We start from the raw sequence: 11,246 nt of genomic DNA, 5'->3' as shown, positions 1-11,246 counted from the left end.
AGAGATCCTATGTTCCACCCCCCCCCCCCCCCCCCCCCTCAGTCATTCCCTTCCACCCCCTCGCAGCTCTCAACGCAATTGCCAATGGTTCTATGGCCAGCGCGAACAGCAACGGGGAGAGTGGGCATCCCTGTCTGGTCCCGTGATGTAGCCTGAAAATAATCTGACAATACCCTGTTTGTCCTCACACTAGCTTTTGTCCTTGTCCTGCTTCAATATCAGCGAGATGGTGGCTTGTGACATCGGCGGTGGCAGGGTCCCTCTGTCCCTTGCCTCATTAAAAACCCTAGTCAAAACCAATCCCACTATCTCCGAGAACTTCTTGTAAAACTCTACTGGGTATCCATCTGTGGTGAATGTGTAACCACTATAAATTCACACTGCACATTATTGTGTCCCTGTGGGCTCCATCTGTGAGCAGCTCTGCCCACAGGGGGAGATGAGGAGCATGTACAGCCCTTGGCTACACCCCCAGCAGGAAGTATAAGTGCTGCGGTCCTACGAGTCCGCCCTCAGTTCAGTTTAGTCGCAGGCAGGCTCAGTTTTAAGCCGATTAAAGCCACAGTTTATTGCACTCGTGTCTTTGAATGAATTGATGGTCGTACCATACGGCCTCGGGGCTTTCCCCGACTGCATGGCCTTTAGGCCCCCCAATACCTCCTCCACTCTAATCGGGGCCCCCAGATCATCCACTCGCCCCCCACCTACTGTTGGGAATGTTAGCCCGTCCAGGAACCTTTTCATCTCCTCCGGCCCTTCCGGGGATTCTGAAGCATACAGCTTACTATGGAAGTCCCGGAATACCTTATTCAGTCCTGCCGGGTCCTCCACTCTACTCCCCTCCCCATCAATCACTCTACTTATTTCCCTGGCCGCCTCCCTCTTCCTGAGTTGCTGCGCTAGCAATCTGCTGGCCTTCTCCCCATGCTCATACACCACTCCCCTCGCCTTACTAAGTTGTTCCACGGCCCTACCCGTGGATAGCGCCCCCAGTTCCGCCTGCAGTCTCCGTCTCTCCCTGAGTAGGTCCTCCCCTGGGGATCCAGCATGTTCCTCGTCTATCCGATAAATTTCTCTTACCAATCTGTCCATTTCTGCTCTGTCCGCCCTGACCCTGTGAGCCTGAATTGAGATCAGCTCCCCCCTCACTACCGCCTTCAATGCCTCCCACAGGGTCGCTGCTGAAACCTCCCCCGTATCGTTCACCTGCAAGTAGTTTTGCATACACTTCCGAAGTCTCTCACATATCCCCTCCTCTGACAACAATCCTACGTCTAACCTCCATTGCGGGCGTTGCTAATTCGCCCCCCTTCCCCTGCAGGTCCACCCTGCAGGGCATGGTCCGAGAAAGTGATTGCCGAATATTTCGTATATTGTACCTCCCTTACACAGTCTCTGCTCAAGACAAAGAAATCAATCCAAGAATACACTTTATGAACATGTGAGTAAAATGAATAGCCCCTTCCCATCAGCCGTCTGGCTCTCCATGGGTCCACTGCCCCCATTTGCTCCATGAACCCTTTCAGCTCCCTTGCTGGGAGTCTACCCATTCTGGGACACGTCCAGCCCCGTGTCAAGGACCGTATTAAAGTCCCCCACCATCATCAACCTACGTAAGTCTAGGTCCGGGATCTTCCCCAGCACTCTTTTGATAAAGTCAACGTCATCCCAGTTCGGAGCATATATGTTCACCAGCACCACTCTTCTCCCCTCCAGTTTGCCCCTGAAGGATTTAAGTTTGAAGTTAATTCAATTCAAGGTTACCGGTCGTTCTTGTGAATTGCTGAAAACTCAGTAGAAATTCAAGTTAAAAACTTGTCAGGTGCAAATAAGAATTATTTTATTTGGCTTCTATTGATTACAACTTGAAAGTCATTTAAAAGGCAGTTTGTAGACAATTTGATCCTTTCAAAGAATCACAGGAATTATCTTCTGAGACAAACAGCTCGAACACAACTTTAAAAGTCAAAGTCTGAAAATGAAATATGAATACAGAACTCTTTTCTAACTCTTTTCCTTTCCTTTCCTTTCCTCTTCTTCCTAATCCTTCCTTTCCTGTCCTAACTCTTTCTAAAATGGTGGCCAAATCGTCCACGGATATACTATTTCATATCTGTCTTAAGCGATCTGATCACACCCCAATATAATCCTAATTGGTTTGAGTTAGGCTCAAACACATTTGATTTGATGGTAAGCTGTCCATCTTCAATATGTAACATTACTTCTAATTGTTGTCTGCCTGCTTACTTTTGCATGTTAAAGAATGTGATATTGTGCTTTATCAAAACCAGCAAAAACTGGTCTAATGCTGACCTACCTACTGCCACAATAGAGACCTCATGCTGACCTCACTACTGCAACAATGGAGACCTTATGTTATCTTGTCATGCCATGCTGGACATAACTCCGAAAATATAATTCAAACTGTCTATTTCAATCTAGTAATAGTAAAGTATGCTGCTTTTATAAAATTATTATCATGAGAATGTTGGAATTAAATATATATATTTTTGATTCGATGTTCTAATTGTCCCTTTATTAAAAACAAGGCGACACAGTCTAAAATGTTTCAGCTTGTATAATTCATGGGATATAATTCAACCTAATCTCGAACGGCGTGAGAACCGTAGAATCCTTCACTCCTACCGCTTCGTTGCCATGGATTCAGCCCTTGTCCTTGGAGAAATGTACTGAAAAGTGTCTTATCTAATCAGACTCTGTGATACTTTTAAAATTATGACAATGAGTTTGCAAAATATGTGTTTTCTTTAATTTTAAAACTGGGAATTAATATTTATGCTTTAAGCAGCTATCTTTTTACTTATATTAAGTGTATTAGAAATACCTGGCTTCTACAGTCCCTTACCATAAGGAATCTGCCCCCGCCGTCTGCAACTATGCCTTCCACCTCAAATTGAACCCCATTGTTGATCATGATTGCCACCCCCCTGGACTTAGAATCCAAGTCCGAGTGGAAGACCTGGCTAATCCAGCCCTTCCTTAGCCTTGGCTGGTCAGACACGTTCAGATGTGTCTCCTGCAACATAATTACGTCCTCCTTCAGAGCCCGCTAATGCGCAAACACACATGCCGTTTTAACTGGTCCATTTAGTCCCCTGACGTTCCAGGTGATCAGCCTGGTTGGGGGGCACAACCCACCCCCCCACCACGCCGGTCAGCCATAACCTTTCTTGGGCCCGCCCCTGGCCTGTGCGCCGCGCCATTCTTGGCTCGTCTCTTGGCCGCCTCCACCTCCGACCTCCTTTCCATTATCTACTTCAGATCCCTCCCCCACGTCAGCAGAATAACCCTCCCCCTCACCCCCCCCCCCCCCCCCCAGCAACATCCCCCGGTAACCCCACCCCTGCCATCCATTGGCTGTATTCTCTCCCCCCCCGCACCTGACTCCCTTAGCTAGCCAATCTGCTAGCCCGGTGACTCATCCCTCCGGCGCCCACCTGTCTCATTCCCATTGTTTCCCCGACCTCATCTCCCCACTCCCACGCACACCATCCCCCACTCCAACCCACTGGAGCAATCTCACTAAAATGGGCAGATCAAACAAGATGTAAACCTCAAACGTCACCGCGAGGCTGTTCCAGGTGCAATACAGTTCCGTGTACACAGAAAAGTGTTAACCCACGTCCCTTACTGAACATTAATAAAATAACACTGCAATAACCCAGTACCTGTACAACACCCACCCGAAACAAACATAAAAACGATACACATAAATGAAACGAAAGCCCCCAACCAAAACTTTAATCCCCAATGCTGACCGGCCACCCCTTTGTTACAATACCGGCTCCAGCGCACCCAGAGAGCCCAACAAAAGGTACCCACCACAGCAGAAAGACCAAAAAAAAAAGAAAAATAAAAGCAACAAAATCAGGAAAAAGACCATACGAGAGGTGGGGGGGAGGGGATCCGCCACACCTCCACACCCTCCCCAGGCAAAAACTGCCCACAAAAAATACACCACATGGCACCTTTAAAACAGTAAACTGTCGACCAACAGTCCAGGCACAGTCGGCATCCCTTCAAACGGTAATTCTCGGACCCTAGCTTGCGTCCGTGGGTCCTGTTTTCGGGACCAGCCCCGATCCATCGCAAAGTCCATCGCTTCTTTGGGCTCGGAGAAGTAGTGGTGTTGGCCCTGATGTGTAACCCAAAGACGGGCCAGGAAGAGCAGACCAAACTTCACGTGCTTCTTGAACAACACCTCCTTAACTTGTTTAAAGGCTGCTCGCCGCCTAGCCACCTACTGGCTTAGGTCCTGGTAAATGCGAAGAACACTGTTATTCCACATGCTGCTCTTGGCGCTCTTTGCCCACCGCAGCACCCGCTCCTTTTCCGCAAACCTGTGGAACCTAATCACCATCGGATGGCGGGCACCCCCCGGACGCACCTGTCTCGCCAGCACTCTGTGTGCCCCCTCCAGCTCCGGTGGTCACGGAAAGGCTTCAGCCCCCATCAGCTGCATCAACAGATCCGCCACAAACGCTGTGGCATCAGCTCCCTCAGTCCCCTCCGGGAGGCCGATGATCCTCAGATTTTGTCTGCGGGCTCTATTTTCCAGCTCCTCTACTCTGTCCAGAGGTCTTCTCTGCCTCTCCTTCAACCCGTTGACTTCTAGCGACGGAATCGTCTGCGCATCCGCCTGCTCCTCCACCGCCTCTCCCAGCTCCTTAACTTTTTCGTCCTGGGCATCCAGCCTCTGGTTCAGCTGATCCACTGCCTTCTGAAGTGGGTCCAAGTTATCCTGCTTCAACGACTCAAAGCTGCTCTTAATAACCTGCAGCATGTTTTCCAGCGCTAGCTGGATCGCCGGGTCCGAGTCTGTAGGTCCGCCACCTTGGCTCCCGGGTCAGCTTCCCCTGCACCTTGCCTTTGTCCCTTCCTCTCCCGTTTTCGCTGCTTCCTGCACTCCCACGGTTCCATGCAGCTCTGCCCGTTACTCCACACCTCCGTGGCCGTCCTTTCACCGCTCCACACATCTGCAAAACCAGGGAACCAGGTCCTCAAATCCCGCTGGAGTGAGAGCCCCCGAAGGTGCGGCTCACTCACTCATTGCCGCAACCAGAAGTCTCTATAGTTGTTTTTAACTATTTTTAATATGCGTCAAAAGGATGTTTATTCAAGTATTTAAAAAAAATCTAAAGTATCCAGATCTCTGAGTGTTGGGAAATTGCTTTCCATTTCAAGACAAAATTGCCAAAGTTTCAAACATGCCCAGTAGCCCGTAGTTTGTGTTTCTGAACATTATGGGCGCGATTCTCCGCTCCCGCGCGGCATCGGGAAGGCCGTCGTGAACTCAGCCAAGTTTCACGACGGCGTCAGAGGCCGCTCCTCGCACCCCATTCACCCCCCCCCCCCCCCCCCCCCCCTTCAGGGGGCTAGGAGCTGTGCTGTGAGAAACTCGGCCGCCGGGCCTTGACACTTAGGTCAAAGCGGCGCGCCGAGAATGACGCGACGGCGGCGCCCAAGTGATGTCAGCCGTGCATGCGCGGTTGCCGTCTTCCCCTCCGCTGCCCTGCAAGACGTGGCATCTTGATCTTGCGGGGCGGCGGAGGGGAAAGAGTGCGTCTCTAGGAGATGCCGGCCCGACGATCGGTGGGCACCGATCGCGGGCCAGTCCCCTCGCGAGCACGGCCGTGGTGCTCAATCCTCTCTCCGCCCCCCACAGGCCACAAACATACCTTTCGTGCTATGTTCACGCCGGCAGCGACCACCTGTAGTTGCCGCCGGCGTGAACAGGTCGGGAACATCAGGCCGCTTGGCCCATCTGGGCCGGAGAATCGTCGGTCGGCGTGAAAAACGGCGAGCGGCAATTCCGCGACACGCCATTTTGGGGGGACTGAGAGAATCGAGCGGGGTGCCAGGGCGGCGTGTCGTGATTCTCCCACCCAGCGTGGGGAGCGGAGAATCGCGCCCTATATTTAAATTGCTGGAGAGATATTGGTCCTTACAGAATATTCACTGACCTGGAGTGAAATTCTTCGGGCCTCCACGCCGATCGGCGAGCCCCCTGTGGCGATTCTCCGGCCTGTGATGGGCCGAAGTCCCGTCGCTGAGAGGCCTCTCCTGCCGCCGTGGTTTCAACCACCTCTGGTAGCGGCCGGATCGGTGGCGCGAGCGGGCTCCCGGGGTCCTGGGGGGGGGGTGCAGGGCGCTCTGACCCCGCGGGGTGCCCCTACGGGCCCACCAATCGGCGGGTGGGCCAGTGCCGTGGGGGCACTCCTTTTCTTCTGCCACCGCCACGGCCTCCGCCGTGGCGGAGGCGGAAGAGAATCCCCCAGCGTGCATGGGCCGGTGGTGATGTCAGCGGCAGCTGACGAACCGGTGCATGCGCCAACCTTTCGGCCAGCCCCGATGCTGGGGGGCGGGTGTCAAAGGCCGTTGGGGCCAGTTTTGCCGGCAGTCGGCGTGGCGCCAACCACTCTGGCGTGGGCCTAGCCCCCAAAGGTACAGAGAATTCCGCACCTTTGGGGAGCCCCGACGCCGATGTGGTTGGCGCTACGCCGCGACTCCCCTCCCCGCCGGGAAGGGGAGAATCCTGCCCCTGAAGTGAGAATGACTGTTAACATAAACCTGCTTACAACATTTTACAACATTTAAATTATTTCCAAAGTTTGCATTATATTTTTGTGGATAATTGAAGTAATTCTGTCATTGAACAATGCTAGCTATTGGCAAGAATGATTTTAGACTCCTCAAATTAATATTGTGGCCGAGAAAGTCACACAGCCAGCAATATAAAACCCAAGCAGGCCAGTGTTACCATGATGTAAAGGAGGAGGCAGCCCTCCAAAACTGTCCTGCGAGTGGGCATATGAGTTTGCTGCTAGCAACACTTTATCATAAGCCAGAGTTTCTTTCTTCCAAAAGCAGAAATATGGGTGTTCATGTGGTTTAGTCCATCCTGGATGCAGGTAAAAATGGTGATGAGCCTACACCATTAGAAATCATACATATCTCCCATATAGAAGCTTTACTAAACTACTAAGTCTAAACAAAAGTCACCCTGCTTTTGTTGCTTTGACTCCACTAAGTGTTGTCGTTCCAGCATGCACATTTAATGACATAGAACAAGTGCTCGACAATGGGAATGGTGCCTTGCATCCACAAATTGTGCATGAGAGGCATTTTTGAGCTCCTGACACATCTAAATATTTAGTGGCTTGAACTAGGCTCTGTTAACCATTCACAACCAGTGGCGGACTGGGTCTAAAAATATTGTTTGCCAGGAGACAAAGGGGGCCCACCCACAACTACAATGCTATCATTTAATTTTCATAACGAATAAATAAAATTTTCAAAAAATACATATGGAAAAAAGGGTACAATTAACATTTGTGTGGAAAAATGTGTATTTCTTAGTAATTACAGTGTACATGTACTGTACATATTACTGGCAGCAGATACCAAATGTAAATACAGAATGTTATAATTGAATTTTTAATTTTTTTTTTTTAATTTTAAGTAATTGGTTGATATTTTTAAATAGTTTACTGCACAATTTACACATTAACAGATAGTTCAAAAGCACAATAGAGCATTGCATGCAGTCCACTATATTAAGAGCAATCATTTGTGTTCGCTTCTTCACTAGATGATTGTGCGAATCTGCCAATAATTGCTTCTGCATCCAATTCATCTAACAATTCCTTTTCAATGGATAGCAACATGTATGATCCCAAATTCTCAGACAGCGAATTTCTTAACCTTGTCTTTATGATCTTTAGCTTTGAAAATGTCCTCTCACATTGGACTTGAGTAACTGATAGTGTGCAGATGACTTTATAAAGTTCATAAAGGTTATCATATGCCTGGTCATGAAGTCTGTTGTATGCCAAAATTTTTAGTACACACGATGGGCAAGTGCTGCAAATTTTACAATTGTTGCAACTGGAATCCATATTCTCACCATCATTAAGCAATAGCTTTAATACATCAAAGTTTGAAGCAAAAGAAAACAATTCCAATATTACTTGATCTTTGCTGATTTGTGGAAACAGCTTAATAATACCTTCCAATGCTTCATCTTCAAGACCCTTCTCTGCAATAGTTTTAAACGTTGCTGGGTCCAAGCAGGACAAAACTTTATACAACTGTTGTGTTGTACAAAGCGTGATTCTAGTGACTGGACAATGCGATCCATTATTAGGTAAAACGCATTTACTCGAAAATCAGCTAGAGAATCTGAGGAATTTCTTTCATCATCAATAAGCTCATCTGCCATTATTTTCTTCTTCCTCTGCCTCTTAACTGGCAATGCTGTTTCCAACGCATCAATTTCCAATGTTTGATTTTCATCCATATTCATCTGTAAAATCCTGTCATTACATTTATTTACAGATTCCAAAGTCTTGCTGTGAACGTTATCAAATGTTCTTGTCTGTTCCTTCAACTTTGTTGTAGCTGAATCTACCAAACTCCATGCAGTAAACATATCTAAACCGCTTGTCTGTAGATAACTTGATAACGGGGTTGTAGTTTCAAATATATACAAGTAAGTAAATGCTGTCAATATGGTTTCAAACTTTAGAAGACTTTGAAGTAAAACATTTGCTTCATGTTTTGTTTTTGCATCAAACTTTTCTGAATCTTGTATCATTGATAAGCATGCCAATAGATTTACTAAAGTACTGGCAGCGGCATGATCAAAACGTCCAAATATAGTTGTTGCTGCATTGGATTTTCCTGACCATCTGGTCTCACCAATTAGCTTTAATCGTTTCATTTTTTCTTGTCCTAGATGTTTTCCAACAACTTCTATCCATACAGCCATTCTCTTGTATGATGCTTTCACAAAAGTTGCTATATTCTGGAGCAAATTGAAAAAAGAAACTGCAGGCACACAAGATTTTGTTGTTTCAGTTATCACCAAATTCAAGACATGGGCATAGCACCATATATGAACATGTTGATCAGCCACATCAGCAATTTTACTTTATAAACCATTATACTGGCCATGGTAGCTTGCAGCGCCATCTGTGCTATCAGATAAACATTTTTGGGGGTCAATTTTAAGATGCTGTAATGTTTCAATCAATAGATCAAAAAGTCTCTGTCCTGTACCATCATTACTTGGCACAACTGAAAGTAGTCGCTCACAGATAATACCTTTAAGCACATACCGAATAATAATGCTAAACTGATCGATGGATGAATGATCTTGTGTTGAATCAACCTGAATAGAATAATATTTTGCTTGAGAAACTTCATGACTAATTCTTTCTTGTATCATAGTCTTCATAATTTTGATTAACATGTTTATAGTTGTTTTACTCAGGTATGTAACAAGTCCACCACGGCCTTTACTTTGAGCCTTTCCTTGTTGCTCTAATCGTTTGATTCTTTGTTTAGACTCGTTTCGCACTGCAGAAATGTGAGCTGCCATAATGGGGTCATATTTTGCCATCAACTGCACTGTAGCTAAAAAATTGCCATGATTCAGAACCTCATTATCTAGAGTGTAGGCCGATTCATTTCTGTGACCTCGAAAAGGAAGTGCTTGCTTGCCTAACATCTTTATGATGTCTATAATCCTCATGACAATGCTTCTCTGCTTCAATACTTCTTCTTTCCTTTTAATTAATGAAGCTGCAAAAAATTTATCTAAAGTGCCATCATTAACCACACTGATATATTGCTGAGCATTTCTGACATGTGTTGTTGTCGATTCATGTAAAGTCAAGCTCTGGCTAATACGCCTGTAGTCACTAAAGCCACGTACAAAGGGTGATGGATTACAAGTGTTGGGAAACTCAAAGGCTAAGCAGTATGAACAATATAAGCATCTATTTTCTTTGTTATATGTTAGCCATTTTCTTGGGACTGAGTCATTCATAATTTGCCTCTCATACAAACGAGCATCAAATGGTAGATCATCAAGTGGCTGAAGTGGATGTTCAGCAAAAAACTGTTTTAGCTTTGCTCGTGATGGATATTGGAAGATCCAGTAATTGATCTTTCATTTTCTTGCGTAGGTTCATTTACAGGATGTGCTTCAGAAACCAAGTCATATATGCTTGAAGGAATATCTGATTCCCTGTCACTAGTTGAAGCTATGTGTTCAGATGTTGCAACTACAGGCAGTACAGATACCGGAACAAGGAAGCTAGAAGAAATATTGGGCCTGGGTTGATTAGTAATGGATGCACTTGTATTTGTCTCTACATTCAAAGTAGCTCTTTTCTGATCTTGTGACTCGCATGTCATTGCATCATCACCATTGCATCATGAGCATTGTTTCTTGCTTCTTGATTATTTGTTGCAGAACTGGATATTGATGTGGATTGTGCTTGTGGTATTATAAACTCTGTAATAGGCCTGCATCGCTTGGCTGATTCCTTCCTTTCTGCTTCTTTTTGTTCTTTGCATTTTAGTGACCCAGATTTATGCTTTTTCTTTTCCATGCTGGTAGGGGTAATATTCCTGAAATAAAAACTTAATTAAAAATAGCCCACATTGGGGAAAATTAATATTGATGATTGCAAGAATAACTTGAAGGAACGCCAGATGAACCCCTACTTGATAAAAAATATAAAATAACGTACTTACACTTCAATAGGCTATGTTCATTAGTCAATACTACTGTGGCCTATGCAGCTTCAGAAGAGGAGACAATCCATTGTCCAGTGTTCACACCAGTAAGCAACTGAGACAACTGTTAAAACTTAGAAGTTTGGTCCGACTATAGTAAGACATTAAGAATGGTCCCACGACCAAAGTTAACATGTCTAGTTTGATACCAGTGTAGTGTTACAAGTCGCAACCCTTTGAGTTTACCGATCATGGCTTATCACTTCAATATCTTTGACCTCATGATTCACGGTCAAAGGTACCGCTTCTCCTTTTCGGTGACCTCACGTCCCTATGTACTGCTTGATATCCTTTCAAGTTGCCGACCATCTCAAATCACGAACTGTAACTTTATCTTTAAATTCACACACTCTTTCTGAAAACGTGGATTTCCAACTATGTCTGACCCGGGTGAACCAGCCACCAGCCCCCCCCAACTCCTTTTCACATCCGTTTAACACTTGCTTCATTCCTTCATACACTGAGTGATTATTTGTTTGTTTCTTTATTGCATTTTTATTTGGTATTGCTCTTTTTAAAAACAATTTTATTTTATTAAGTTAGAATACAAATCTCAGGAAAGAAGTTGGAGATTTATTTATCTAATTAATTATAATTTTTAAGGGCCCTTCAGAGATTCACGGGTCCCTTCTTGGCTC

This window comes from Scyliorhinus canicula, chromosome 6, assembly GCF_902713615.1.
Source record: "Scyliorhinus canicula chromosome 6, sScyCan1.1, whole genome shotgun sequence".
Taxonomy (NCBI): domain Eukaryota; kingdom Metazoa; phylum Chordata; class Chondrichthyes; order Carcharhiniformes; family Scyliorhinidae; genus Scyliorhinus; species Scyliorhinus canicula.
The sequence above is the reverse complement of the archived record's forward strand: the minus strand, read 5'-3'. Positions refer to the sequence as shown.